This window comes from Anolis carolinensis, chromosome 3 (genome assembly GCF_035594765.1).
Source record: "Anolis carolinensis isolate JA03-04 chromosome 3, rAnoCar3.1.pri, whole genome shotgun sequence".
In the NCBI taxonomy this organism is placed as follows: Eukaryota; Metazoa; Chordata; class Lepidosauria; order Squamata; family Dactyloidae; genus Anolis; species Anolis carolinensis.
In genome coordinates, this window is record NC_085843.1 from 176,835,034 (window position 1) to 176,858,931 (window position 23,898).

At 42.6% G+C, this 23,898-nt stretch overlaps 2 protein-coding genes across 2 annotated transcripts in view; both read right to left on the minus strand.

Annotated features, from left to right (window-relative positions):
• Positions 1-18,367, minus strand: part of prxl2a (peroxiredoxin like 2A) — a 68,441-nt gene extending 50,074 nt beyond the window's left edge. The window contains exon 1 of the mRNA XM_016995535.2: positions 18,292-18,367. The gene's annotated coding sequence lies outside the window, so the exon portion shown is untranslated. The remainder of the gene's footprint in view (positions 1-18,291) is intronic.
• Positions 1-23,898, minus strand: part of LOC134297668 (uncharacterized) — a 345,438-nt gene that overhangs the window by 143,497 nt on the left and 178,043 nt on the right. The window lies entirely within an intron of this gene.

Below are 23,898 nucleotides of genomic sequence, written 5' to 3' on the forward strand. Positions count from 1 at the left end.
TACGCAAAAAAAAATTTTTGCGCCCCCTCCCCCGCGCTGCGGGGTGTGTGGCCAGGGCTGGCCCCGCCTCCAGCGCCCTAACCCCACTTCCCGCGCCGGGCAGCCACGCCTCCTGTGGCGCGGGCGGCACAGGAGGCGGGGCCAGACTTGGTCCCACCTCCCGCGGCGCGCGTCCTGGCTCAGTCAAGCTGCGACGGGAGTTCTTCCAGTCTGCAGCCTGAATGACTCCCGCTGCAGCGGGGGCGCGCCGTGGGAGGCGTGGCCGGTCCCGCCTCCCGCGGGGCGCGCCCTGGCTGGGCGGCCAGGCTGCATGCAGCGGGAGTCCTTCCAGGCCATGGAAGGACGACCGCCACACGCAGCCTTGCTGCGCCAGGGCGCGCCCCACGGGAGGCGGGACCAGACCTGGCCACGCCTCCCGCAGAGCGCGACCCCGCCTCCCGCGGCCCCGCCTCCGCCAGGTGTGGCCCCGCCTCCCAGGGGCTCAATAGCACCCCTGGGAAGGTGGTGCCCAACGCGGGGGCGTGGTCAGCGTGCCGTGTTGGGTCGGGCCTGGGTGAACTACAACTCCCAGAAAGGAAGGTCAGTTCCCCACAAACCTCTGCAGCAGGCATGGGCAAACTGAAGCCCGGGGGCTGGATGTGGCCTCTGGGCGCTTACCTCAGGCCCTCCATTTTCCCTGTCCTCTCAGCCTAAGGACACGGTGGCCATCGCATCTTTGTGCAGAAAGAACGGGAGGAAGGCACATAGTTGCTGAGAGCTCTCAGCCTCCACATGATTTGCCTTCCTGGCATAAGGAAGATGACGGCCCAAGAAAGGCACGCAGTGGCTGAGAGCCCTCTGAAGTGCACTCGGCCATCACCTGTCTCATCCTCCTCCTGGCATAATACCAAGAGGCCAGCCTGAAGATTGGGGGGAAGAGAATTGGGGAGAAGGATCTGGGCAGCCGCCTCATGTCTCCTTTTCCTCCCTCCATAAGGATGGGGAGAGCAGGAGCCTGATCCAAGCCCTGCCTGCCCCTCCCACCTCACCCTCTCACAGGCCCTCTCCCTCCCTGGCCCACCCCACCCAGTGCATACCTGGCCACGCTCTCTCCCAGCCCAGCCCTCTCAGTTGGGGGCACAATGTGGCCCCAAGGCAAAAAGTTTGTCCATGCCTGCCCTACAGTCATCAAATTTCAGCATATCAGGTCTGTGTGCCAAGCTTGGTCCAGATCCATCGGTGTTTGGGTTTCATAGTGCACTCTGGATGTAAGTGAACTACAACTCCTCTAAATCCTTCTAAAGTCCTGCAGTATTTTTATTTTTATTTTTTTTGGTCATGGGGGTTCTATGTGCCAAGTTAGTTCCAAGTCCATCCTTGGTGGAGTTCAGAGTGCTCTTGATTGCAGGTGAACTATATATCCCAGGACCTACAACTCCTATCAAGCATAGTGAATTCTCCCCAAATCTCTCTAATATGTCCCTTTGCTGATCAAGTCCTCTGTTTGCTGTGTGCCATAGAAAATAATAGGAAAGGATTAAGGGAGAGGCAGTGGACGGGGTTGTGTGAATTCCACACTAATGGAGATAGTAAGAAACACTAGGATGTCTGTGGTGGAGTAAAAACCGAAAATCTAAGATGAAATTGTCCCTGTATGAAAGCCTTCCGGTGGATGGTGGGCAGTATGGTGTTTCTGGAGGGCACTGGCAAGGCTCTTGGACATGTTCATGGCGCTCACTATAGTCTGCAATGTCATTGGAGGGAGGGCCATTGGTGTCTTCTGAGTAGTAGGAGCTATAGCTATTTGTGGAAGTGAGAACTTGTCTGTGTAAGTGGACACCCCAACCACACACATACATACATTTTTCCCTTTTTATGTGTATAGATAGAGATGTGTGTGTGTGTGTGTGTGTATTAACAAACCCATATTTTATATGATACTAGTTTGGGTATCCGGCGATGCCTGGGTTATTTGAAAAACTGTAACCGGTTCTGGATGCAGGGTGAACTTCAACTCCCACCCAGCTGGATCAGTCCCCCCCCTCCCCCAAACTCTATTATGTTCAGTTGGGCATCAGGGTTCTGTGTGCCAAGTTTGGTCCGGATCCGTCATTAGTGGGATTCAGGGGGCTCTCTGGATGCAGAGTGAACTATAACATGCAGAGTGGGTCAGTCTCTCTAAACTCCTCCAGTGTGTTCTGTAGGTCCTGGGGGTTCTGTTAGCCATGTTTGGTTCAGATCCGTCATTAGTGGGATTCAGGGGTCTTTGGATGCACAGTGAACAACAACTCCCAACTGGGTGGATCAGTCTTCTCCCCCCCCCCCCCACCCCCCAACCACTCCAGTATATTCTTGTTCCGTCCCCCAGAGGTTTGGTTTGCATTTTTTCATAGTTATAGGAATAGCATCTGTTTGCATTTCTTCCAGGGCTGTTGCAGATTCTGCAGCACCCTGATGGCTAGTTATTAACAGAGGTTTGCAACCAGCATGCAGGCCTTTGCTGCTTCCAGTTTGCAAAGCTTTGCTGCTTGTAGCCTGTAAATGTATCTTTTTGTTCTGGAGATCGCCCCCTTTCCTGGGGAAAGAAGGCTCCATTTTGAGAAGCCTCTTCTGCCTTCTAGACAGAAAGAAAAAGAACTCAGATGTGCTTGTGTGGCCAAGCCAGGCCATCTCTGACAAAGCCATCGTAAGTACTGACCTGCCTTTAAAACCAGTGTCAAGCATAGATAGGGGAAAGACCTGTTTTTTCTAGTAGCTTTGGCACTGGGGCAGAGAACATCTCCGGATTTCTTTGCCACTGGAAGAAGCCCTACCAACTTGGCCTCAAAAACTAGCTTTGAGCTTAGATAGTTATAGACCTTTTTGATAGCAGCTCAGGGCTAGGGTAAAGAGGATCTCAGGATCTCTTTGCCTTTGGTGGAAGTTAACCCAGCAACTAAAGGGGGAAAGCAAGAAAGGAACATCTGCAAGGTTTTATAAGTTGACTGTTTTTATTTGCAACCTTAACTATGTGTGCCAAGTCTGCCAAGGACTTTGTGAAAATAAAATTTTGTTTGATTGTTCTACTTGAAGTGCCTTTGGTTACTGGGATTTCCAGAGCTTCTAAGTAAGGCCCGTGCAGTTCACCTGGGCAAAGGAAGAAGCACATCCTAAAGCTTTAAAAGGTGCCTGGGTGTGACGGCATAATTCTGTTAGTCAAGGGGGTTCAGTGAGCCTCTGGTGGCCTAGGGGATAAAAGCCTCGTGACTTGAAGGTTGGGTTGCTGACCTGAGAGCGTGGATGAGCTCCCTCTATCAGCTCCATGGGGGGACATGAGAGAAGCCTCCCACAAGGATGGCAAAACATCCGGGCATCCCCTGGGCAACGTCCTTGCAGACGGCCAATTCTCTCACTCCAGGAACAACTCCGGTTGCTCCTGACACAAAAAAAAAAGTGCGCCAAGTTTGGTCCACATTTGCCATATGTTGGGGGGTCACAGTGGTCTGTGGAAGTGGGAGCCAATACGAAGGCAGCCATAAATATACACTGTCACATACATACATACGTTCACACACACACACACACACACACACACAGATTATATATATTTATTTTAATATTAATATTTTATATATTTTATGTGTAGACAATATTTTGTAAAATCTTGTAATTAATATTTTTTAAAGAAAGACACATTTGCCTTCTCTGCCAAAGAATGCTGGTGTCTCAACAAACTATAACTACCAGTATTCCAAAGCATTGGCCCACGGCAGTTAAAGTGGTGTGAAACTGCATTAATTCTCCAGTATAGATTTACCCTCTGTCCTAAGACTCTTAGACTAAAAAACTTTCTTCCATTTGCTAATTAAACGGTGCCAAGGCCTCTTCTACACTGTTCTTATATCCCAGGATCTGATCCCAGATTATATGGCAGTAGAGACTCATATAATCCAGTTAAAAACAGATCTGCTTTGAACTGGATTATATGAGTCTCTACTGTCATATAATCTGGGATAAATAGATAATCTGGGATCCGATCCTGGGATATAAGGACAATGTAAAAGGTGCCCAAATGACTCCTCATTCTCTTTCTCCTCATATAACCATAGCCAATCGTAACTGCTCATGATTCAAACTCATAGAATCATAGAGTTGGAAGAGACCTCATGGGCCACCCAGTCCAACCCGCTGCCAAGAAGCTGGAAATCGCATTCAAAGCACAGATGGCTATCCAGCCTCTGCTTAAAAGCCTCCAAAGAAGGAGCCTCCATCACACCCCGGGGCAGAGAGTTCCAGCGCCGAACAGCTCTCACAGTGAGGAAATTCTTCCTGATGTTCAGGTGGAATCTCCTTTCCTGTAGTTTGAAGCCATTGTTCCGCATCCTAGTCTCCAGGGAAGCAGAAAACAAGCTTGCTCCCTTCTCCTTAGGACTTCCCCTCACATATTTATACATGGCTATCATGTCTCAGCCTTCTCTTCTGCAGGCTAAACATGCCCAGCTCTTTCAGCCGCTCCTCATAGGGCTTGTTCTCCAGACCTTTGATCATTTTAGTTGCCCTCTGGACATATTCCAGCTTGTCAACATCTCCCTTCAATTGTGGTGCCCAGAATTGGACACAGTGTGATTCCAGGTGTGGTCTGACCAAGGCAGAATAGAGGGGGAGCATGACTTCCCTGGATCTAGACACTATACTACTATTGATGCAGGCCAAAATCCCATTGGCTTTTTTAGCTGCTGCATCACATTGTTGGCTCATGTTTAACTTATTGTCCACAAGGACTCCAAGGTCTTTATCACACGTACTGCTGTCAAGCCAAGTGTCCCCCATTCTGTATCTTTGCATTCCATTTTTTCTGCCTAAGTGAAGTATCTTGCATTTGTCCCTTTTTGAACTTCATTTTGTTGGTTTTGGCCCATCTCTCTAAGATTGTTTTGGATTCTGCTCCTGTCTTCTGGAGTGTTAGCTATCCCTCCCAGTTTGGTGTCATCTGCAAACTTGATGATCATGCCTTCTAACCCTTCGTCCAAGTCGTTAATAAAGATGTTGAACAGAACCGGGCCCAGGACTCACAAGTCAACAGTCACTGCCAATACTCCATGTTCTCTTTCCCCTTCCAACAAACCTCTTACCTTAACACATCTGTAATGCATGTTGATACATTATAGGTATAACTCAGTTAACAAAATGATGTGGACATTATATCGCAGAAAAGCTGGTATCAGTAGCAGAAACAACATAGAAAGAATAGTGTTCTTATACCACACACAGAAAGTAAACCTTTTATCCAAAATGATATACATTTCTGAAATGAAATAACTAACTCAGTTAAATCTATATGGGCAAACAAAAACGTTCCGAACGTTCTAGAGCAGCAGTTTTCCAAATGTATTTGAGTCCCAATCCCATTTTTTAGAGGCAAAGAAAGTGACCAGCAATCCCAATATATTAAAAAATAGACTTTTTAATAAGATGGTGTCGGAGCAATAGGACATGATTTAATAGGCTCCAGTATTTTTGCTTTTCTTACTCCCTCTCCTTGAAATGGGGAGTAGAAAACGCAATAGGACTAGCCCCGAGTCAACAACACACCATAAGGCATCTAAACAACTGAAAATTGATGAACTCTTTGGGGAGGGAATTGTAAATAGGGTAAATGAAAACACATAAAATAGATTTTTCAGTATAATATAGTTCAAAGTAATGCTAACTTCCAGCATATTTAATACGATGATTAAAATTGTAACTCATTAACAAACTTTAAAATTTGCAGTTGAGTTTTTGCTCATGCCAACCTCATGTCATTCTCAACATTTAATCTGTTTCTTGTTTTGGTTTTCAATTGAAGAAGCATTGAAAATCTTCTTTCACAGAGATATGCAGGAACAAATGGGAGTAAAATTTGAAACACATTTTGGTGGTGTGTTTTTTTGTTTTCCTTTTTAAAAATTTCATAGCTCATCACTGCCTGGCAAGCCCACAGAAAATCCTTCACACTCCATTTGGATTGCGACTCATCACTGTTTTAGAGAATACCTGAAATTTTCTAGCAAAAGATTTCACCTTAAGCTTTGGGGTGAGTTAAGAAACAAAAAGTGTTGTTGTTGTTGTTGTTGTTATTTGATACACAACAAGATTAGAACACAGCACACAAGATCACTATGCTGGCTGTTGTAATTAGATCACACGTCGGACACTTCCCAAGTGTCTAGGACTATGATGATGATGATTGTTATTATTATTATTATTTGATGCTCAACAAGATTAGTACACAGCAAACAAGATCACTATGCTGGCTTTTGTATTGGATCACACGTCGAACTTCCCAAGTGGCTAGGACTATGTGATGTATTGGCGAATGTTGTGTGCAGATCAAAGTAGGGTGGCCTTTTGCAGCTAACAGATGGTAATTTTGTCAGCACCAATGGTTTTCAAGTGCTGGCCAAGATCTTTAGGCATTGCACCCTGTGTGCCGATCACCACTGGGACCACCTTTACTGGCTTGTGCCAGAGACTTTAAATCCTCATCTTTAAATCCTCATATCGTGTAAACTTTTCCAGTTGCTTTTCGTTGATCCTGCTGTCGCCTGGGATTGCAATATCAATCATCCATACTTTTTTCCACGATCATGAGGTCAGGAGTATTGTACTCCAAAACTTTTATCAGTCTGAATTCAGAAGTCCCAGAGTATTATTATTATTATTATTATTATTATTATTATTATTATTATTATATCAGAATCCTGTCCTTTCTTAGCTCAAACTTATTGCAGTTTTGCTGAAGACATCTTTTTGAATCCTGGTTCTAGCCATCTTTTATGCAGTAATAAAAAAACTACCAGCTAAGATAGCAGTCAAGGAAGTTGAATACGAAGAAGAATTTGGGGGGGGGGGGGGGGAATGAGAAGAACTGCAGCAATGTTATCTGAGATATGGTGATACATTTCTACAGCAGAACCACAACAACATTTTAATAATTTCAAAACATCACAAAGAGTCACTTGGGGGTGGCAGAATGTCTTGCAGCCCCAAAAGCATCCAGCCAAATGTTTACTAGAAGTCCACAAGCAAATTCAGAAGGCTTCAGTCTTTCCTCTAATTTAACAGCATGGTTAATAGTGATGATATTGTTTAAATGCTTTTACATGTTTTAATGTATTTTACAATTCTATTTTAAAGTGTTTAACTGTATAGTGTTTTAAGGCATTGAATAGTTGTCTATGTGTAAAGCCGCCTTGAGTCCCCTCCGGGGTTGAGAAAAGCGGGGTAGAAATGCCGTAAATAAATAAATAATTAAATAAATTATCCTGCCTATCCCCACAAATATATTTAGAGACACAGAATGTAAAAAAAATCAGAATAACTCAAATGTCTTTCCCCACCTTTCATGTTCCTCCCTCATTTCCAATTCTGGCAATTGGCCAGGAAGATAATCCACTGAAATACAAGACTTCAGATACAGGATTAAACATCTGTGGCTTGAATTTCGAAGAGGGTAACATTTCTCTAATTACTTCTCCACCCACAGTAGGAATGTTTCTGCAACGTGAATATTGTGTTGTAGTGACTCCTCTTACCTTCCTGCGGTGCCAATTAGAAACAGAGGGAAAGGGCAGCATTATTTGCTTTTCCATGCAGCCTGAGCCATGGCGTGCTATGCAATAACTCGTCTTGGAATAAGTAAGACTATTATCATATATCTTAGTCCTGCAGGTATCAACATTTCTTCTTTTGGTACTTGAGAAATCATAACACACCCACCCTTAGTATCATTTTCTTTGTGTTTTTGGTGTGTAGGCCTCAACTTAAAATCTATATATATAAAAATGAGTGATGGCATCACGACGACCAACAAAACAACAAAACTACAGGCCGCCCAACCTCGAAATTTGACAACACAACCCATCATCCATGCCTCTAGGTTGATACAACAAAAAAACCAAGAAAAATAAAGTCCTAATTAGAGGGAAAGGAATAATTGTTTTTATCCAATTGCTGCCAGTTAGAGGGCTAATCTCTGCCCACTTGGTCTCCTAGCAACCAACTCAGCCCAGGGGACAGGCAGACTTAGGCCTCACTTAGGCCTCTTCCACAGATTATCTAATCTGCACTGGATTATATAGCAGTGTAGACTCAAGGCCCTTCCACACAGCTAAATAATCTTATATTATCTGCTTTGCACTGGATTATCTTGACTCCACACTGCCATATAATCCACTTCAGTGTGCATTTTATACAGCTGTGAAGAAGGGGCCTCGGATAATCCAGTTAGAATCATAGAATCATAGAATAGTAGAGTTGGAAGAGACCTCAAGGGCCATCTAGTCCAACCCCCCGCTAAGAAGCAGGAAATCGCATTCAAAGCACCCCCGACAGATGGCCATCCAGCCTCTGCTTAAAAGCCTCCAAAGAAGGAGCCTCCACCACGGCCCGGGGGAGAGAGTTCCACTGCCGAACAGCCCTCACAGTGAGGAAGTTCTTCCTGATGTTCAGGTGGAATCTCCTTTCCTGTAGTTTGAAGCCATTGTTCCGTGTCCTAGTCTGCAGGGCAGCAGAAAATAAGCTTGCTCCCTCCTCCCTATGACTTCCCCTCACATATTTGTACATGGCTATCATGTCTCCTCTCAGCCTTCTCTTCTGCAGGCTAAACATGCCCAGCTCTTTAAGCCTCTCCTCATAGGGCTTGTTCTCCAGACCCTTAATCATTTTAGTTGCCCTCCTCTGGACGCTTTCCAGCTTGTCAGCATCTCCCTTCATCTGCGGTGCCCAAAACTGGACACAGTATTCCAGGTGTGGTCTGACCAAGGCAGAATAGAGGGGGAGCATGACTTCCCTGGATCTAGACGTTATTCCCCTATTGATGCAGGCCAAAATCCCATTGGCTTTTTTAGCTGCCGCATCACATTGTAGGCTCATGTTTAACTTGTTGTCCACGAGGACTCCAAGATCTTTTTCGCACACACTGCTGTCAAGCCAGGCGTCCCCCATTCTGTATCTTTGATTTCCATTTTTTCTGCCGAAGTGAAGTATCTTGCATTTGTCCCTGTTGAACTTCATTTTGTTAGTTTCGGCCCATCTCTCTAGTCTGTCAAGATCGTTTTGAATTCTGCTCCTGTCTTCTGGAGTGTTAGCTATCCCTCCGAGTTCTAAGCAGATAATTTAAGATTATCAATATACAGTAGAGTCTCACTTATCCAACGTAAACAGGCCGGCAGGATAAGTGAATATGTTGGATAATAAGAAGGGATTCAGGAAAAACCAATTAAACATCAAATTTCGTAATCGTTATACAAATTAAGCACCAAAACATCATGTTAGACAACAAATTTGGCAGAAAAAGTAGTTCCATGCGCAGTAATGCTATGTAGTAATTACAGTAGGGTCTCACTTATCCAACGTTCTGGATTATCCAACACATTTTTGTAGTCAATGTTTTCAATATATCGTGATATTTTGGTGCTAAATTCATAAATACAGTAATTACTACTTGGCATTACTGCGTATTGAACTACTTTTTCTGCCAAATTTGTTTTCTAACATGCTGTTTTGGTGCTTCATTTGTAAAATCATAACCTAATTTGATGTTTAATAGGCTTTTCCTTAATACCTCCTTATTATCCAACATATTCGCTTATCCAACATTCTGTTGGCCCATTTATGTTGGATAAGTGAGACTCTACTGTACTGTATTTACAAATTTACCACTAAAATATCACAATGAATTTAAAACACTGACTACAAAAACATTGATTCCCATCATCAAAGTCTGGCAAATCCTCTGTTTTCTCAGGGCCACAGACAGTAGAAGCACATAAAATATCACAAACAACACCACTCTGAAAACAAGGGAATACCAGACAGGAAACAATCAGGGCCAGCTAACACCTCCCAACAAAAAATTCACTCAGGGAGGAAACAGCCAGGCTTTAAAGCTGTAAGACCATTACATCCTAATCATTTTCCCTAATTGCAGCATTCATACTTGCCTCCAACAGACACAAAAAAACCCATCAGAAATATTGTATATTCACAACCTTTAGGAAATAATATCTCCTGATGGCGCAGCATGTTAAAGCGCTGAGCTGCTGAACTTCTGAACCGAAAGCCCGCAGGTTTGAATTGGGGGAGCGGAGAGAGCCCCCACTGTTAGCCCCAGCTTCTGCCAACCTAGAAGTTCAAAAACATGCAAATGTGAGTGCATCAATAGGTACTGCTCCAGCGGGAACGTAACGCCACTCCATGCAGTCATCCCACATGACCTTGGAGGAGTCTACCGATAACGCCGGCTCTTTGGCTTAGAAATGGAGATGAGCACCAACCCCCAAAGTCAGACACAACTGGACTTAATGTCAGGGGAAACCTTTACCCTTTACCTTAACTACCACCAATTCCTCAATACTTTATTTCCCATACCACCATAATTCGCCACAGCAACGCGTGGCCGGGCACAGCTAGTAATAATATTATATAATAAAACTTTATTTCTAGACCACCCTCTCTCCCCAGAGGGCCTCAGGGAGATTAACATACATATAAAAGGCAAACATTCAATGCCGCAATTTCATCACTAGTTTCAAAAGTATAAAATGACAATAACATTATAATAAAAATTCCACATTAGAGAAAACAATAAATTTAAACATAACAGTAAAAAAATTATTGCAGAGAGCGAGCGTATACCTGGACCCAGGCCCATAGTCAGGATTTTCATTTTGTGTGTGTGTGGGGGGGGGGGGGGGGGGGCGCTGAGTCTGAGTGAGAGAGGATCACCCCTAGCAAACCTTTTGTATCATTACCCCAATACCCCCATTCATAAGGGATATATTGAGCACGGTGATCAGATCATAATGATGATAAACATAACAGTTTAAATAATTCCTGTAAGGCCTTCTCGCGGACCACTCTGAATTTCCGGGGGAGGGGGGGCTGAAGCCCTTCAAGCCCCCCCCCCCCCCCCCCGGCTACATACCAGGCTGGACCGATTTAAATGACCAAGTTGCTTATTATTGTAGTTTCATGACACACCAGCACTCTGGCATAGACAGCTAAATATCTTCTTTCCATACTATTGAGCCATGGCAGTTCAAGTAGTGTCAAACTGCATTAATTCTGTAGTGTAGATGCACCTTTAGACACTGAAGACCAGGGTTTAAATCCTCATACAGCCACAAAACCACTGGGTAACCTTGGGTGAGTTGTTCTCTTGCCCTCAGAAGTAAGTTATATTCGGCAAAAAATAGTCTTTTGGTTTCAGGGTATTGAAAATTGAGGTGTGCATTAGATTCGATAGTACATTAGACACGAGTAAACACAGTAGAGTCTCACTTAGAATCATAGAATCATAGAATCATAGAATAGTAGAGTTGGAAGAGACCACATGGGCCATCCAGTCCAACCCCCTGCCAAGAAGCAGGAAATCGCATTCAAAGCACCCCCGACAGATGGCCATCCAGCCTCTGCTTAAAAGCCTCCAAAGGCTTATCCAAGACTCGCTTATCCAAGGTTCTGGATTATCCAAGGCATTTTTGTAGTCAGTGTTTTCAATATATCATGATATTTTGGTGCTAAATTCGTAAAATCATAACCTAATTTGATGTTTAATAGGCTTTTCCTTAATCCCTCCTTATTATCCAAGATATTCATTCGCTTATCTAAGGTTCTGCTGGCCCATTTAGCTTGGATAAGTGAGACTCCACTGTACAGGTAATTCCCACAAACAGTTTCATATATTTGTTAAGCAGCAGGGGGGAGAAGTAAGATAGAACTTCACAGACAAAGGTTGTGGCCTTGAGTAGGAGTTCCCAGACCCGTTTTCTGGAACCATTACCAGGTAAGATGGAAATCAATATAAAGCAGCAACCCTAATGTAAATGCCACTCATTTCATCAGAGGATGCAGTGATACCTTAACTTAAGAGTTTAATTTGTTCTGTGACCAAGATCTTAACTTAAATGCTCTTATCTCAAAGTGAATTTTCCCATTGAAATCCTATTAATCCGTTCTGGCCCCATGATACCCCCCCCCCCCCCCATTTTTTGTTACATAAACATTTGACCAGTAATTGAGCAGTGCAATAATGATAATGAATTAATGTGATTTACAAACGGGCAGGCTTTGGATTATGATTATGATTTGATGGGATTATGATTTGAATTTGCATGATTTTAATTGATATTTTAATAATTGATGTTTTTAATTGTTTGGATTTAAATTGTATTTGTTTATTTTTGGGCTTATATGTTGTTGGCATCAATTTGTTGCCTGTTGCCTGTTGTAAGGCTGCCCTGAGTCCCCTTCGGGGTGAGGGGTACAATTGTGGGAAATAAATAAATATTTTTAAATAATAAATAATGTAGAAATGGACATTCATATGGAACAATAAAAAAGAAAGATCAACTTTAAAATCGTAGCAGTAAAAAGTTGTGGCAACGAAGCACAAAGTGAAGAGGCAGAAGAATTGTTTTCTTCATATTGTTCTCATTCCAGCCGCCCTCCCTCTCTTGCTCCCTCTCCCTCTCAATCTTCATGAAGCCAAACATACCAGGAATAAAAACCACAGAAAATCAACCAACCCAAAGTTCCTCAAAGTGGACAACAGTAAAGCAGATAAGAGCATGAGGCACAGAGACTGCTCCCCTGAAGCCCTAAAGTCCTGTTCTGTAGTGCTAGAGCTCCCTCGCATTAGCTCTTAACCGAAAATTCTGCTATGTCGAAGTGAAACCTGGGCCAAGCAACAGCTCTTAACTCAAAACACTCTTAACTTGGCATACTTAAGTAGAGGTTCCACTGTACTATCACTGATTACATCAAAGATGGTTATAGTGGTGTCCATCAAAACCAAACAAACACAATACACTTGCCGGAGGGGCTCTCCTCTTGGTCCCCGCCTTCAGTGGTGGCCCCCTGGCTCTAGAATACCCTCCCCAATGAAACCCCCACATTACAGCACTTTAGGAAAGAACTAATAAAAACTTGGTCCTTTCAACAGGCCTTTGATAATGCCTAAGATAGAAGTCAGACCATTCTTTAGCCAGGGAAGGCCAAACAGATTGCAAGGATTTTTAATCAGTGACTATTGCTATATTTTATTCTTCTCAATTTTGTATGTCTGGTTTTATATATGTTACTGTATTTTTAATGTTGGTGGCACTGTGTATTTTATATGTGGCACCATGTGTGCTATTGTAAGCCGAGTCCCTATGGGTATAAATAAAAGTTTATTATTATGTTTATTCTTATTATTACTTCCCCAGCTAGTTCCAAACAAAGATCATTCATCAAGGTGAGCAAAAGCTATTTCTCTTTCCAAACAAAACCTAACCCCATATTGTATGGAATCCAAATAATTAAAATCATCCAAGAAGGTCTGGAGTTGAGTTACCACAAATTTCCAAAAACATACATACACAAATACACAGACACAGTAACAATAATATATCACAATACTACAATCTACAATAATATATCACAATCTAATGGCACCTCCTACCCCCTTTCCAGGTTAAATCACCCCTAGATATTTTTCACATAAGAAAACCCTATAAAATTTATGAGGTTGTCGTAAGTGGATGTGCAACTTGAAGAGACATATACAAACATGCACACTGATATTACTCAAAGGAGGCATTCATACCTGTCACTACCACTCACGTTTACCTCCTCTGACTGAAATTTATGAGCCAGATGTGGCAAAGGTCAAGACATAGCATGATAGTTTCAGTATCTAAAGCAGTGTCTATATTCTCAAAGAAAATGAATAGAAGAGCTATTTTTTAGAGATCTTATGAATGTATTTCTTTCCACATGTACTCTATACATTTACTTTGTAATATACTAACTGTGCCTGGCCACGCATTGCTGTGGCGAAGTCTGGTGGTATGGGAAATAAAGTATTGAGGAATTGGTGGTAGTTAAGGTAAAGGGTAAAGGTTTTCCCCTGACGTTAAGTCCAGTCGTGTCCGACTCTGGGGTTGGTGTTCGTCTCCATTTCTAAGCCGTTGTCGGTAGACTCCTCCAAGGTCATGTGGGATGACTGCATGGAGCGGCGTTACCTTCCCGCCAGAGCAGTACCTATTGATGCACTCACATTTGCATGTTTTTGAACTTCTGGGTTGGCAGAAGCTGGGGCTAACAGTGGGGGCTCTCTCCGCTCCCCCAATTCAACCTTGCGGCCTTTCGGTCCAGAAGTTCAGCAGCTCAGCGCTTTAACACGCTGCGCCATCAGGGGATATTATTTCCTAAAGGTTGTGAATATACAATACTAGCTGTGCCCGGCCACGCGTTGCTGTGGCGAAGTATGGTGGTATGGGAAATAAAGTATTGAGGAATTGGTGGTAGTTAAGGTAAAGGGTAAACGTTTTCCCCTGACATTAAGTCCAGTCATGTCTGACTCGGGGGGGTTGGTGCTCATCTCCATTTCTAAGCCAAAGAGCCAGCGTTGTCCGTAGACTCCTCCAAGGTCATGTGGGATGACTGCATGGAGCAGCGTTACCTTCCCACTGGAGCAGTACCTATTGATGCACTCACATTTGCATGTTTTTGAACTTCTGGGTTGGCAGAAGCTGGGGCTAACAGTGGGGGCTCTCTCCGCTCCCCCAATTCAAACCTGCGGCCTTTCGGTCCAGAAGTTCAGCAGCTCAGCGCTTTAACACACTGCACCATCAGGGGATATTATTTCCTAAAGGTGAATATACAATATTTCTGATTGGGTTTTTTTTTGTCTGTTGGAGGCAAGTATGAATTCTGCAATTAGGAAGAATGATTAGGATGTAATGGCCTTGCAGCTTTAAAGCCTGGCTGTTTCCTCCCTGAGTGAATTTTTTGTTGGGAGGTGTTAGCTGGCCCTGATTATTTCCTGTCTGGAATTCCCTTGTTTTCAGAGTGGTGTTGTTTGTGATATTTTATGTGCTTCTACTGTCTGTGGCCCTGAGAAAACAGAGGATTTGCCAGACTTTGATGATGGGAATACTTTGTTGGGAGGAGTTAGCTGGCCCTGATTGTTTCCTGTGCGGAATTCCCCAGTTTTCAGAGTGTTATTCTTTATTTAGTGTTCTGATTTTAGAGATTGTATTATTCTGTTTTATTATACCACATTAATTTTTATATATTCTGATTTTAGTGTTTTTGAATACTTGCAGCCAGATTGTATTCATTTTCACGGCTGACTGCAACACAATAATAATAATAATAATAATAATAATAATAATAATAATAATAGTAATGATAGTAAAAATAATGACTTTGGTAATACACAGTGCTTCACTCCCTTCTCAGCTTCTTTTCTGGGAGAATCCTTTCTTGGGAGGTGTTAGCTGGCCCTGATTGTTTCCTTTGTGGAATTTCCAATTTCACTGCTTTCAGACTGTTGGTCTTTATTTACTGTCCTGGTTTTAGAGATTATATTGTTCTGCATTATTCTATCCCAGTAATTATTTCATATTAAAGTAGAATCTCACTTATCCAACATTCACTTATACAATGTTCTGGATTATCCAACGCAGTCTGCCTTTTCATAAGCAATGTTTTTGTAGTCAGTGTTTTAAATTCATTGTGATATTTTAGTGGTAAATTTATAAAGACAGTACAGTAGAGTCTCACTTGTCCAACATAAACGGGCCGGCAGAATGTTGGATAAGCAAATATGTTGGATAATAAGGAGGCATTAAGGAAAAGCCTATTAAACATCAAATTAAGTTATGATTCTACAAATGATGCACCAAAATATCATGTTAGACAACAAATTTGGCAGAAAAAGTAGTTCAATACGCAGTAATGCTATGTATTAATTACTGTATTTATGAATTTAGCACCAAAATATCACGATATATTGAAAACATTGACTACAAAAATGCATTGGATAATCCAGAACATTGGATAAGCGTGTGTTGGATAAGTGAGACTCTACTGTAATTACTACATAGCATTACTGCGCATGGAACTACTTTTTCTGCCAAATTTGTTGTCTAACATGATGTTTTGGTGCTTAATTTGTATAACGATTACGAAATTTGATGTTTAATTGGTTTTTCCTGAATCCCTTCTTATTATCCAACATATTCACTTATCCTGCCGGCCTGTTTATGTTGGATAAGTGAGACTCTACTGTATACTGATAATCTTACATTATCTGCTTAGAACTGGATTATATGAGGCCCCTTCTTCACAGCTGTATAAAATGCACACTGAAGTATATGGTAGTGTGAAGTCAAGATAATCCAGTGCAAAGCAGATAATATAAAATTATAAATGGGTTATATAGCTGTGTGGAAGGGCCTTGAGTCTACACTGCCATATAATCCAGTGCAAATTAGATAATCTGTGGAAGAAGCCTAAGTGAGGCCTAAGTCTGCCTGTCCCCTAACTGAACCCTGACTGTCCTTTGGCTGAGTCGGTTGCTAGGAGACCAAGTGCGCAGAGATTAGCCCTCTAAACTGGCAGCAATTGGATAAAAACAATTATTGCTCTCCCTCTAATTAGGACTTCATTTTTCCTTTCTTTTTGTTGTATCAACCTAGAGGCGTGGATGATGGGTTGTGTTGTCAAATTTCGAGGTTGGGCGGCCTGTAGTTTTGTTGTTTTGTGGGTTGCCGTGATGCCATCACTCATTTATATATATAGATTTACTTTAGGACATACTGCATTGAATTGCTGGCCAAGCCAGTTTTTCAGATTTGCACAACATTCCAAGCAGTCGTAGCTACGCAGGACTGTCTTTAATCTTAAATTTCAGGAATGATAGCAGATAAGATATACAAGCAGACTCGCTTTCTAAGGAAAATGTGGATGATATTATTCAACAACAAGTGATAAAGTTCATCAGTCTATAGGCAATTCACTGCATTATTCCTGAATTACACAGAAGCAAATTTCAAGAATTAAACAACTGGTAACACACACTTTATTTAGTTGAAAAACTGAAGCAAGAGGATGGTACACAGGAAGTTCCTTGGGTTCCATTTGGAGGTTCTTAGCTTAGCTTGGATTACTACCAGACCTTATCATTCAGAGCTCCTGGCCATAATGGATAGGGAATACTGGGAGTTGTGAAAAAATGATATCCAAAGCTACTTGTATCAACAAGGGAGGGCAATTTCTTCATGAAAGCTCTCCAGAGAGTTCTGGCTGGCTTTGACAGACACATTTGATGGACTTTTGCATGGATCTGGAAAGGAAACCTCTATGTTTTTATCAATTGATGGGAAGATATTACTTAGACACACTCAGGGTACGCCCAGACAGCACCTATAGTGTGCACCCTCCCATGTATTCCCCTGGGGTGTCCAGATGATGGTTCAGGGGAAAACAAATGCTTTTGGCACAAAGCAGGTCAACCCTGCTTTGTGTTGAGGTAATTTGTCTGCTGGAAAGACCCAGGTCTTTCAGAAGACCCGTATCTTTCCAGGTGCAGGCGCTGTGTGGACAGGGCCCGGAGATCACGCTGCACAACTTCAGGTGCCCAAGAAACCCAAGACAGCCCCCACCCCTTCCCAAAACCCCCTCACCCGGCCACCATTTCCCCTTCTCTGAAGCTCTCCTGGCTCATGCCAATGATGCACCAAGAGAAGGGGGAGGAGGAAAATTGCTCCTGCCCCCCCCCCCTTCTTGGTACATCATTGGTACATGCCAGGAGACCTTCGGAGAAGGGGAAATAGTGGCTAGGTGAGTTATTTTCCTTTTTAAAAAGCAGGGCATCTGGACACCAAAGGAGCACACGTTCTGGGGGGTGGGGGTGGACTAGAACCTGGGAGGAATTGCATTTTAAAAAAGCGATTGCTCCTGGATTAAAGGGCTGTGTGGAACCGCCCACAGACAACTCTGAATAAGGTGGCAATGGGTTTTGGGTGACCTTTACTCATTAGTGGATTATATTCTTCAGAAATGCTGGGGAAAATGATGTTGACATTTTCTGAAAGGAAACCGGGGGGGGGGGGGGGGGACTTCTGGAAGAGATTAAACTTTTCTCCCAAGTCTTATCCTATCAGACATTCTCTGTGCCTGCTATTTCTCTAACCATCGTCTGACATTGTTGCAGTTCACAAAGTAATCCACAAACAACCTGAATGTTTGAGTATAGCAGTAATACTGAACTAAGATTTCCAATGGCTCAACAGTCTGCTACCAAGGACTTGTCTATTAAATTGAAGACAGCAACAGAAAATTACTGCCTAAATTATCAAGGTTCTTTCACAGCAGGAAATATTGGCTCATCTCCACATATAATCTGTTAATAACCCAATAGTGCTAAGCAGATGCGTACCAAAACCCAAAAAGGCATTTTAGACAAAATCAATCGGGAGTTAGAAGAAAGTAACGGTGAATTCCCCTTTCTCTTACCAGAGGAAACAGCAGCAGCTTTCCACCTCTCAGTATATGAAGAGCCAAATGAATTAGCATTGAGGGACTAACTGAACCGTGTCACTGGAATGTTAATACAGGGACTACAACAGCCACTCACATTCCAAGAACATTCAGACATCACAATAACAGGATTCTAACTTACCATGAAGGAGATAGCTGATGCTTCGTATTATTGTAGCAGTAGCAGTTGGAAAACCCACAGACCTTTGGTCTGCGAATCATTATTCATCAACGGCATCAAGGTAACACAGAACACAAGACACAAATTCCTTTTGAAGCCCAAGAATCAAAAGGGTGGACCAAATGAGGGTGGCTTGCTCGAATATATGTTTTTAATATGTTGAAAACTACAGAAAAACAGAAACTTGCTGTTCTGATGGAAGAGCATTCCATATAGTAGGTTCCAATACAATGAACACTCTCTTCTAAATGACTATTAAACAAACGTAGCCGTTTGTGGTGTTTCCTGATAATCTAAAAATCTGCACTTATTCAAATGGTATAGAGCAGAGCTGGATGACATCATGGTATTAATTACACTATGTAACAAAATTTGAGGAAAAAATCTGTTCCTGGTGTGAAAGTATTATTCCCATTTAATTGTGTGGTACTTTGTGGTGAAGTGTGGATTTTGGTTTACAGTTATATTTAATTGTAGGTAGAGGTTTTAAAAAGGTAAGTATTTGAGTTAGCATTGCTTGGAGGATTGGTAGCCAGTTCAACACCCTGAGGCGGGTTGCCATAGAAACGAGGGCGGAGAGGGAAGATTTTGAAAAAAAGAGTCAGTCTGTGGTCAGGGAACCACAGGGAAGGCTGGTTCAAAGGTATTAAGAATCAGGAAAGTTCAGGTTCTAGCCTGTGTCGTTTTAAATAGGTCAAGTGACTTATTTAAGTTAGTAGTAGAGTTTGAGTAACAAAGGGAAGGGAATCCCAGTAGAAGTCTGTAGTGATCAGTTAAAATAAGAAACATCACTTGGAAGGAAAAAAGTTTAAACTGCTTAAAGAAACTCCTGAGAGTTGTTTCATCGAATGTTATCATTGTAACCGTTAAAGAAGTGTACCTCTAAGTGAGAAGCAACATTGAAACCGTTAAGCATATGTACATCAACGAACTTGTTACCGTTTTCTAACATTCAAGCCTCTAGTACGTACATTTTAAGTCAAGCTACGCTACACTTTAAAAAGGGAAAAACATCTCCCTGCATCCTTGGTGGTCACGACGTCGCATACTTACTTTGAAATAAGTTGTTATCCTTCATGAACTTTGTTTTTGTGGCTTCCACAAGCTAGGTTGAATTGGTTGAGACTCGAGATCTTCATTAAGCAACTATACCAAAATGTGCTGTAGGATGTCCCGCAAAACCAAAGTTTTTGCAGTTTAATAAACTTTTTCTGTTTTTATGATAGAAATAATCAGGGAATGACATTTATAACCTAGGAACAAAAACGTGTTACATAGTGTTATGCTTTGTTTCAAATCTTCTGATGACTGCTCTTAACAGCTTCATGTAGACATTAAACAACATAGAAAATTAAGATGGCATTTTGCAGATTGACAAATCTGCAGCAATTCTCTAATGCTATTTGTCTGAAATCTGTTATGCAGGTAATGCCTCAGCACTGAAGTACAGTGCCTCCAGCTCTCATCCCACAGAGCTAGTTAAATGAATTATCATGGTCAACTGTATCAAAAGTTGCTAAAAGATCTGTAAGAGAAACAAGTTGGACATCCCCTAGATAAAGGCCACACAAGGCAAACAATTATGATTTACTCCCAAAAGCAGGCCTGAAACCAGATTGAGATAGGTCTAATTAGTGTTATTCGTATTCGCAGTTGTATCACTACAATTATTGGAAGGACCTTCCTCCACAAAAGTGTTTGAAATTGGCTGGTTCATCAAACACAGACTATGGAGCAAGTTAACAAGTCAAAGAAGTAACCCAAGAACTGTGGCTTCTCTGGATTGTTGGCAAAGAGCAAGACAGATCACCAAATCTGGATTTACAGTTAGGGAAAGGACAAAAGATCAATGATCTATGTTTAGTTTTTTCAGTCAGCAATGTGGTTGGTTAGGTATCATTCACCAGTATGCTGCAATTCTAGATTACTGTAATGAGGAAGCCCATTCTGTTATGCAGATAAGAAAATGCTGTTTTTTAGCAGATACAACTATTACTGCAACTACTATACAGCAGTGTTCACTCCCTAACACTAAATTTTTGGAAGTTCCCCTTTTGTTAGCAATAAGGAACAGCAGACGTGAGATGCAGAGGTAGCGACTAACTGGGAAATGGGTTAGTCAATGGGACTTGCTCTCAGCTATGTGAGTTGACAACAGCCTCAATTTCCTCTAAATATCAAAGAAAAAACAATATTGTTTTAAAGATAAAATAGATATATGGAGAAAATCATACTAGCTTGTAGTGGAAGTATATCCACTACAAGCTAGTATGATTTTCTCCATATATCTATTTTGGAAGTATATAGGGAAGTATATAGGAGCCCCCAGATGGCGTAGTGGACTAAGTGACTTGAAGGTTGGGTTGCTGACCTGAAAGCTGCCAGGTTCGAATCCCACCTGGGGAGACTGTGGATGAGCTCCCTCTATCAGCTCCAGCTCCATGCGGGGACATGAGAGAAGCCTCCCACAAGGATGGTAAAAACATCAAAACATCAGGGCGTCCCCTGGGCAACGTCCTTGCAGACGGCAAATTCTCTCGCTCCAGAAACAACTCCGGTTGCTCCTGACACGAAAAAAAAGTGGAAGTATATACAGTACAGCTAATTTGAATACACTGAAATTGCAAGTACAAAATTCACATCAGACCGGGTGTAGACCCATTTTTTCATAAATATAGTGTAGAAATTTTAGATGATAGATAATTCATGTTTAACTTCTGCTGTCATGAACTATTTTTATTAAACTGAGTATTTTAAAACTTTAAGTGTGTTAACATACTGCTTCTTTTTTTTGATGAACAGAGCTCCTCACTGAGATACACTCTTAAAATAAGACGTTTCAAGAAAAAGTTAATTGCCTGTCAGTTATGTAATATCAGGAACAGCTATCTAATGCATTGTTTCCTTGAAATCTGTTTTCTCACATACTTGAGAAATAATCTCAGGTCTTTGAAAGGTGAGAGATATTGAGGATATGTTTCTTGCTGGAGAAAAGGCTTTTCCTTTCTTTCTGACATGTATATGAAATGTTGCAGGGAAAGACAATGGGGTGAACCAGAACTTAGTCATACTTAAAGACAAACTGCTGAAATCACTGATCATGACTAATTTAACATTGATTACAGATTAAGCATGACTAAGTCTGAATCAAAATATACTGGTAGGTATGTATGTCCCCCAGCAAAGGGAGTTTCTGGGCAAGCCTGGTTAGTGCCAGTCAATCACAGTTCAAGGAGTGATGAGAAGGGGGTGGGCAGGCTTTTGTTAGAAGCCTGGTGCAAAACCGAGGCTTCTAACAAAAGGCAGATAGGGGAAAGATGACACAGAAAGGATTCCTGGCAAATAGGGGAATTATGACATAGAGATAGAGGAAAAACTGTAATAAAGATAAGACAGCCAGAGTGAAGACGTGAACAGCATTGTGGGAAGAGAGTAAATAATTCAAGGGTTGATGCGTTATCTAAATGTGTCTTAATAAACCTCTTGTTAATTTTTTACAGCTGTTTTTGTCTGTTCCTATTAAGCTTGATGGAAAGTCTGGTCATGCTTACCACAGCAAGCCTACAGAGCAAAACATCCACTGATCCACATAGCGATCACCTTGAGGACAAAAAGACCAATCCAGGGAGAAATCTAGAGAGGAACGGGGGCAAAGGTCCCTTCTACTCAGCTACATAAAATCCAGATTTGCCATGTAATCGAGTATACAGCTGTGTAGAAGGGGCCATACAAAAGAGAGAAAGAGGGAGGGAGGGACAACAGTAATCTCTCCTTTACTCCTCCTCATTCACTCTTGGATTTCCACCATTCTTTGAAGGTAGCTATTAAGGAGAATGGGAAATCACACTAAGAGAGATATCTGGATTGGCTCATGAAAGTAATTCCATTACTGCAAAAATATCACAAATGTAGTGTGGATATAAATAACAATGAATTTAAAACAACAACTATTAATATGATCAGCAGATCACCGAAAACGAGCAGACTAATCACAATACAAAGAAAACTGGAGTTTCCATGCTATTTTATATGTTGGAAGAACAGCATTTGTGAAGGTCAGTGGTATAGACTTCTCTAAAATCACCGTGCTTCGGCAGGAACTGCCCCCTACAGTTGATACCTTAAGTGAGCTTGAGACGTTGTGGCCGCTTAGTGGGCCTATCTTTGACCGATTTACTCCGCTTGACAAGGAAGATGTCGCTAGAATCCTAGCTGTTGCAAAACCAACCACCTGTTCCCTTGATCCGTGTCCCTCCTGGCTGGTGAAGAGCTGCCTGGAAGGTCTACTCGATCCGTTGAGTAATATAATCAATTGCTCTCTTGAACAGGGGGTCTTCCCGGACAACCTAAAGGAGGCAAGGGTTCGTCCCCTGCTAAAGAAGCCTAGCTTGGATCCCATGACCCTTGCCAACTATCGTCCTGTCTCCAACCTCCCATTCTTGGGTAAGATGATAGAGCGGGCTGTACTGGGACAATTGCAACAATTTCTGGATGATACAGCCGGCCTGGACCCTTTCCAGTCATGCTTTCGCCCTGGCCCTGGAATGGAGGCAGTCCTGGTTGCCATTACAGATGAACCTTGAGTCCCCTTCGGGGTGAGAAGGGCGGAATATAAATGCTGTAAATAAATAAATAAATAAACTTTGTCGCCAGTCTGATCAGCGCTACTGGTACTTCTTGACCTTACCGCAGCGTTTGACACCGTTGACTACGAACTAATGATTCACCGTCTCGCCATGTCCGGAGTTTGCGGTCAGGCCCTCAATTGGTTCAACTCATTTCTGCGAAACCGGAGCCAATGCGTGTATATGGATCAAGTCTCTGATAGATCTCCCCTCCTATGTGGGGTACCCCAAGGTGCAATTCTCTCCCCTCTTCAACATCTATGTTAGACCCCTTGCTAGTTTGGCTCGGAGTTTTGGCCTAGACTACTATCAATATGCGGACGACACCCAACTCCTTCTGCGCTTGGAGCCTGGAGCAACGTCAATACCAGACAATTTCACCTTATGTCTGGAGGCTCTGTCTAGCTGGCTACGTGCTAGTAGACCGAAGGTGAACTCGGTGAAGACTGAGATTCTCTGGCATGGCCACTAGACTGGTCTGACCCACTTGCTACCCACCTTCGATGGTGCTGCCCTATCTTCTTCGCCTACCGTTAAGAGCCTGGGTGTCATTTTAGATTCGCAGCTGACAATGGAAGCTCAAGTCGCTGCTGCCAGCAAACAGGCCTTTTTCCACCTACGACAAGTGAGGCAACTGGCACCCTATCTATCTGATGAGGCTCTGGCAACAGTCATCCATGCCACGGTCACGTCTAGGCTGGACTATTGCAATGCTCTGTATGTTGGCCTTCCGATGTCCACGACCCGAAAGCTCCGTATCATTCAGAATGCGGCAGC